Source organism: Dipteris shenzhenensis, chromosome 10, assembly GCF_047967505.1.
Source record: "Dipteris shenzhenensis isolate YYH24624 ecotype China chromosome 10, Dip_SZ_1.0, whole genome shotgun sequence".
Lineage (NCBI taxonomy): Eukaryota > Viridiplantae > Streptophyta > Polypodiopsida > Gleicheniales > Dipteridaceae > Dipteris > Dipteris shenzhenensis.
This window is the reverse complement of record NC_141605.1, coordinates 43,703,489-43,710,181: the sequence shown is the minus strand read 5'-3', so window position 1 is coordinate 43,710,181 and position 6,693 is coordinate 43,703,489.

Here is a 6,693-nt window from a genome sequence, read left to right as displayed (position 1 = left end):
TGATAGCTTTGGCCTAGGGGAAGGGGAGTGCTTCACCATTATAGAAAGACTGGGAACAAGCAAAGATAAAGAGATTGGGAGGAGGAAGAGGTTGAGAGGAGGAGGCTGAGAAGAGGTTGAGAGGAGGAAGAGGTTGGGAGGAGGCTGAGAGGAGGTAGAGAGGAGGAAGAGGCTCACAGAAAGGTGGGGAGTGAATGGGGATAGTTTGGGGAGACTCCTGGAAGGAGTTTGGGGTGCTAGGGACGCTTTTGGAAATTTTTGATTTTTTGGAGGGAAAAAAAAGTCGCGGATTTGGGGGCCTACCAAGAGAGCCTAGGACCTCCAAAAGTGAAAGGGGGGAGTAAATGCCTCAAGAGGTGGTGGGGGCAAGAGAGAGGCAAATGGAAGCCTAGTGAGGACCAAGGAGGACTCTCCACCAATGAGAGGCCAATATGGAATCTTCCATTCTTTTAATGCCCAAGCCTTCCCATTGGTTGGTTTGCTAATCACAAATCATAAGGGACTAATCCAAGAGGCCCTTTTTGAGTCCAAAATTCCCCTAATGATCTTAAAATGGAAATATATTGCTTATACCTCTAGCTAGGAAACCTAAAGCAGATGCAGTAAAGATAATAGAGGTCACTCACTCACATGAGACCAAATACAAGGTTGCATATGAAGAGTCCCGAAGGGAGCAAGTTAAAGTAACAATGTCTACCTTGGAATCCTAGACATTACTAAGGTAGTTGCAAATTTAGCAAAAGCTACTGCAACTTGGACCAAGTACCAAGGATCAGAATATCTATACAGACTATGAATGATGATCATGAGCTGGGATTTGTTTGATAGAGAATTGCTTAAGTGATTTAGCACAGAAAGAAAAACATGTCACTTGCATAATCATGCTTGCAGCACTATAGTAAGTATATCTTCCAGGGCCAATTGTGTTTATGTCTTTGTGGCAGTCACTTTTTCATAGGCTAAGTGAATTGGGTTTTTGTAGTTTTTTGAAAAGTCAGATCCACCAGAGCCTTTAGCATACTGTACATATAGTTGATCCACCTATTTCATTCAAGTTGAATGATTACAAGACATCAACAAAAAGCATTTCCAAGTGGTTCCATTTTTGCAATCTCGATGTGATTGATATTCTTCTCATCCCATATTGTTCAGAGTATGTTGCATGCTGACCTTTTCCACTAGTACCCTCTATGTACAAACTCTTGATATGTTCAAACTCTATTGACACCCTCTTGGTCTAATCCCCTCATGTTTGTTGTTTTTCTTGCAGCAATCCACTAGAGTTTGGTGCACATAGGCATACAACAAAAGTTATGCTATACCTTCAACTCTTTAAAAGACACCCACCAGGATTTAGAATTGTAAGTTAGTGTTCCATATGTTTTTGCTACTAAACGCGTTTTCTATGTTTTCTCCTGAAAAATTATCCATATCTCCTTTACATGCAAAAGTATTAATTTTATATTTTGTTGCCCAATTTAATTTAATAGTATGAATTCCCACAACCTTCATTCCCATTGCAACTGCCTCAAAAGACTAATGGATGCACTAGACCTCCATAATCCGAATTTAAAGATGTTAGATTCAGTTCAACCAATGTCATTGTAGGAATAGTAATCATAGTCACTTATATGTATCTCTCTCTTATTTTGGCACTCTTCTTAGTCCAATATACATCTTAGCATTCTATTTTGATACATACTTTTTAGAGGTACAGCCTAAATTTGTAAGCACCTTTGTTGCATACTGTTTAAGAAGTTCCAAATTCAATGCATTTGTACAAAGAAGATTGAAAAAATACTTTGTTTTTTATTGCAAATGAAAGATAGTTTTGGCTTTAAATATGTAAATAGCTTCAGAGAGAAGACAGTTTTAAAGCTGCTAGAGGTCTTTGCCCCTGCTCCAAAACCCAAGCAAACATTCCATACAAGAGAGGACTCAAAAGACCTTGAAGATCTCTAGGTTGAACAAGAGGTTGAGGAGGCCAACAAAAATGTCCCTGTTACTAGCAATCTGGAAGATATTCTACAATGTGTTGGTGTTGATGACTTGTTGTGGAACAATTCTCAAAGGATGTTGAAGAAGAAGCTGCATTTGATTCTTTCTAGGTAGAGCTACTAAAAAAGCCTAAGCCCATGCACGAGGAGGTAGAGAAATCAAAGCAGCACGAGCTTGAGCCCATGCATGAGGAGGCAGAGACATCAAAGTAGCCTGAGCCCGATCCGATGCATGAGGAGGCAATACGCTTACAATAGGCCGATAGGAGGAGTCAAGGCATCGGGAGGATGTACAACAGCAACCACCTAACCCCAGCATGTGGAAGAAGCTAAAGACAACTCTTCTCAGAAGGAGTCTCCACTACACAAAAGTCCATAGAAAGATTCTGAGCAACAGTAGAAAAACACACGATACTTGTACTCATTTCGTATTAATACATCACATGTCCAAATTTTTTTAAAGGATTGCAAGTAATACTTGGAGTTAATAGCTTTAAATTATCTCAATTGTTCTATTTACAATGTCTTTGCATTGAATTTTATTTTTGCTCCTTTGCAGTATCTGCAAAAATAAAATTTTAGCAATATCATACCTTTAGAAGTGATAGATGAATGTATCATGCAAATGTAAAGAGAATAGATTTAGGAGGAACACAGGGTGGAAACCAACTTAGTTTCTTGTTGTTCAAAATGAATGAAAATTCTTTGCAGCGGGTATTGTTCTGAGTATCCATAATAATGGCATTGTGTAACTGAGAGAGAGTGCAACATTGTCCTAGTGAGATGGATGTTAGAATGATGTCATTCTCAATAACATTTACTTCAATTATTGGACCCAAAGAACTCTCATCTTGGTCCATTTCCACAAGTTTTGTGCCTATCATCTTGCTGTGTTTATAGTGAAAAGAGAAGATAAAGTTTTGTGAGGCAATCATGTACTTATTGTTGATGGAGTTATGAGCAAGCTCACAATACACATTACTGGCCACCATTCTATCCCAACCATTATCCAAAAATTTTGGAATTGGAATTTCATCATATCCTTTTGCTCTGAAAGTCAGCATTAACTCACAAACTTTAACCGGATAATCCTAAAAAATTTCTACAAAACCGTAAGTGGCATGAAAACATTGATTTTAACTATTCTGGTAGCAATATTTGGTTTTAGGGAATGCTGTATTTCTAAAAATAGTTTGGCTCTGTATGATTCTGTGATGCTGCCATTATGGACTGGCCAATCAACCGTATTCCACGATGGGAGATCTTGCTTTTTTAATAAACTGTGTGAGTGAGCATTGTGCATCAATTGATAAAAGTGATCATAAAAAATTATACCCAATTCAACCAGCTTTGTTGATTTTCTACCTTTGTACTATTCCTCCCCAAATGCACCATGTAAAGCATCAAAGAATCCCAATATGCACTCCAAAAGCAAGGTAGAGCTTGGTAGATGATATCATTGATTGAGCAATTGGGTTCTATATTTTGATATATGTATTTCAATTAAGACAAGTAGGGCAATTGCCAAAGGCGACACAATACATAACATTATCCTGAGGACTTTTGAAATATGTCATGCCATGGTCCTTTTATTTGCATTATTGGATGCATAGGTCCATTGGTTTTGAGACATTATTGTATTTTATGTGGATTTTGTATTCTAAGTAAAGTTTTTCATGCCTGTTTTTTGAAAAACCGTTGTCAAAATTTTTTCAAAAAATAATGGTTTTTATGTCTTTTGTCAAACGCATGATATCATCGACCTAGCATGTGGATGAATGCTTTGCCCTCTGGGAATTTTCAAAAAATCATCGGAAGGTATCTGTGTTTGCAGTCGTTTTCAGGGTTTTGGGGCCTTCCGAGCTCATTTGTGATGTCAAAAGTACTAAAATATGAATCTAAAATTTTTTTAACCCTTTTTCTCAAATAATTTAGAGCTTTTGGCTTACTTGAATAAAAGTTCTCCATTCTTTTTATATGTGATTTAAAAAGTGGGTGAAAAGTCTTGTTTTAAATAATAATGAGTAGAACATGCTATTAGGTGCAACAAGTTAAGATAATAAAAGTTATTTTTAAATAAAAATACAAAGGGCACACGAAGGTAAAATCTTTAAGACTTTGAGAATATAAAAAATCGAAAGTTATTTTGCGATATAGTGGAGGCCCTTTTTTATTTATAAGCATGATGTTTGAAAAATGTATGAATCTTGTAAGTTTTTAGTTTTTGACTATGCAAAATATACCTTTCTTCTAAAAAAGTTATAATTTTAATGAATTTTTGAGGGAATCTTAAAACGGGTACCAATGTTACGTACCTGAAATAGATGTTACATTGTTTGATGAGGGATATATATCTGAACCAAAACAAAGATACTATTTGTCATAGAAAGCAAAAGTTCTTTTGTTTCAACTATTTCATTATACAAATACACTTAGAATTGGGTCTATGGTGTGGAAGATAAAGCATGATAATTTTGCAATACAAGTTCTCGATGCATGTATACATGTTGTATGCAAACCTCTATTATGCATTTTGTGCCTTCTTTTTTGACTCTGAAATCTTTCACTCTGCCCTTCCAAGAAGCCAAAAAAGTGTTAGTTGATTGTTGCTTTCTCCTCTTATTGGGTTGCATTACCACCCATGCTCCTTTTGCCACTGCTATCCTTTTCCAGCTACCATCCATGATCACAGTATTGAAAACTTCTACACATATCTTCATGGCAAAGAGATACTTTGTACATCCATATCTTCGCCAAGTAGAGTGACAGACCGTTTCCTAGTGGCACGACCATAGTTTTTGGTTGCCATCGAAAATCCTCACTCTAATACATACGAAGTCAAAGAAAAACATAGCAAAATAGTCAGACATTATACTTTATCACTCTGAAGTATTTTGCCCAGCATAATTGACGTTTAAAAAAAAAATTGAACGAAACTAAGAATAAGAGAATGAAAGGTGAAAGGAGCTTATTGTCTTGAAAGTTTAAGAGCTCATCACAACAACAGTAATGCAACGAGGAATGCTTGTTGAAGAGAGAATGGAATGGCTCATGGCGAAAGTAGAGGAATGTTTGTTGAAGAGAGAATGGCACCTGAGAACAAGAGAAATGGGATGGTTGTTTTAGGTCACCACGCGGGAAGGTTTCAAAATGGATCCTTATTTCGATTTTGGGTCCACATCTCTTGATAGGGACAGGAAAACCGTAAAAGAATAAAAAACAAGTCTTCTCATTAATGCCACATGCTTGTAGCAACATAAAGTACTATTTTTTTTCATATTTTTACCTTTTTTGTTGGAATTTTTACGTTACGTTGGCCTTCTTCTCATTGGTTTCAAAATGGATCCTTATTTTGATTTTGGGTCCACATCTCTTGATAGGGACAGGAAAACCGTAAAAGAATAAAAAACAAGTCTTCTCATTAATGCCACATGCTTGTAGCAACATAAAGTACTATTTTTTTTCATATTTTTACCTTTTTTGTTGGAATTTTTACGTTATGTTGGCCTTCTCCTCATTGGTTGAGAGACATTTTTCCCAAACCCTAAAAGGCCCCAAAATGAGCTCCCTTTTTTCCTAATGTCACCACTTGCGAGCCCCACATGTCACTCAAAAAACTCAATCTGGGGCTTGTGCTCAACCTCTTTAGCCCAACGAAGTACTTGCGCGTGGAGCATCTTTTCGACATCTTCATCGGGTGGTGGGGAAAATTTGCTATAATGTTGTTTGGCCAAAATATCTGCATAGAATGGGGTTCCTGATGCCCATGATCCCACTCACTGAGAGACGCAAGCACGTCATATGTTGTCTGCATTGAGGAGTCCTCTAGCTTATCACTCTTATTCATGACCACCTCTCTGTGTCTCCTTGAGCCTACCAAGTTTTCTTTCATATTGAGGATGTGTGGCATGCATGCATTGGGCATTCTCAAGCTCTCTCCTTCTCTCATTTCTTTCCAAACATATGAGAGATGCTATATAGTGGAACAAGTGTAATAGTTTGAGAGAATGGTGTCCTTGTTTATTCAAAAGCATTAACTTCTATTTTAACACTTCTTAATTGTGATGAGAAATTGGAAATTGTTGAATTCATGTTCCTACTGCTTTTCACGCTTGTCTGGCTGCAAATTCATTTCCCCAATTTGTTGAATTTATGTTCCTATTGCTTTTCACTCTTGTCTAGCTGCAAATTCATTTCCCCAAATTGTTGAACAATGTTGGCCAATGGTCTTATTGTGTTACATCTCCTTGAATTATTTAATTTTGAAGATGATTTGCTTCTTGTCTAAGGAGATATGGACTTCTAGACTTTCCTATAAGCACCTCATCATGTCAATGGGAAAACCTAGCAATATGTTCGTAATGGAACCAACACCTAAAATGGCGATTCCACCCTACCTAATAAAATCAATTAACTTCCTCTCGATCAACATCTTAAAGTGGCACTCTCCTTGCCCTACCTTAGGTAACTTGTGTTGCTCTCTTGGGTGCCATTATAGCAGTAAATTACAAAATTTAAATTCAACCTTGGCCAGGTCCATATTAATTTCAGACCCAATTTTGATCGTATAATGGAGTCTTGTACTCCATGAAATTCCCATAAACATCATTGCATTAATATTACCACAAAATCTCTTGATTGCACACTCAATTGCTCTAGCAACAACTTTAGTGGCCAACTAGGTAATTCATCTAAA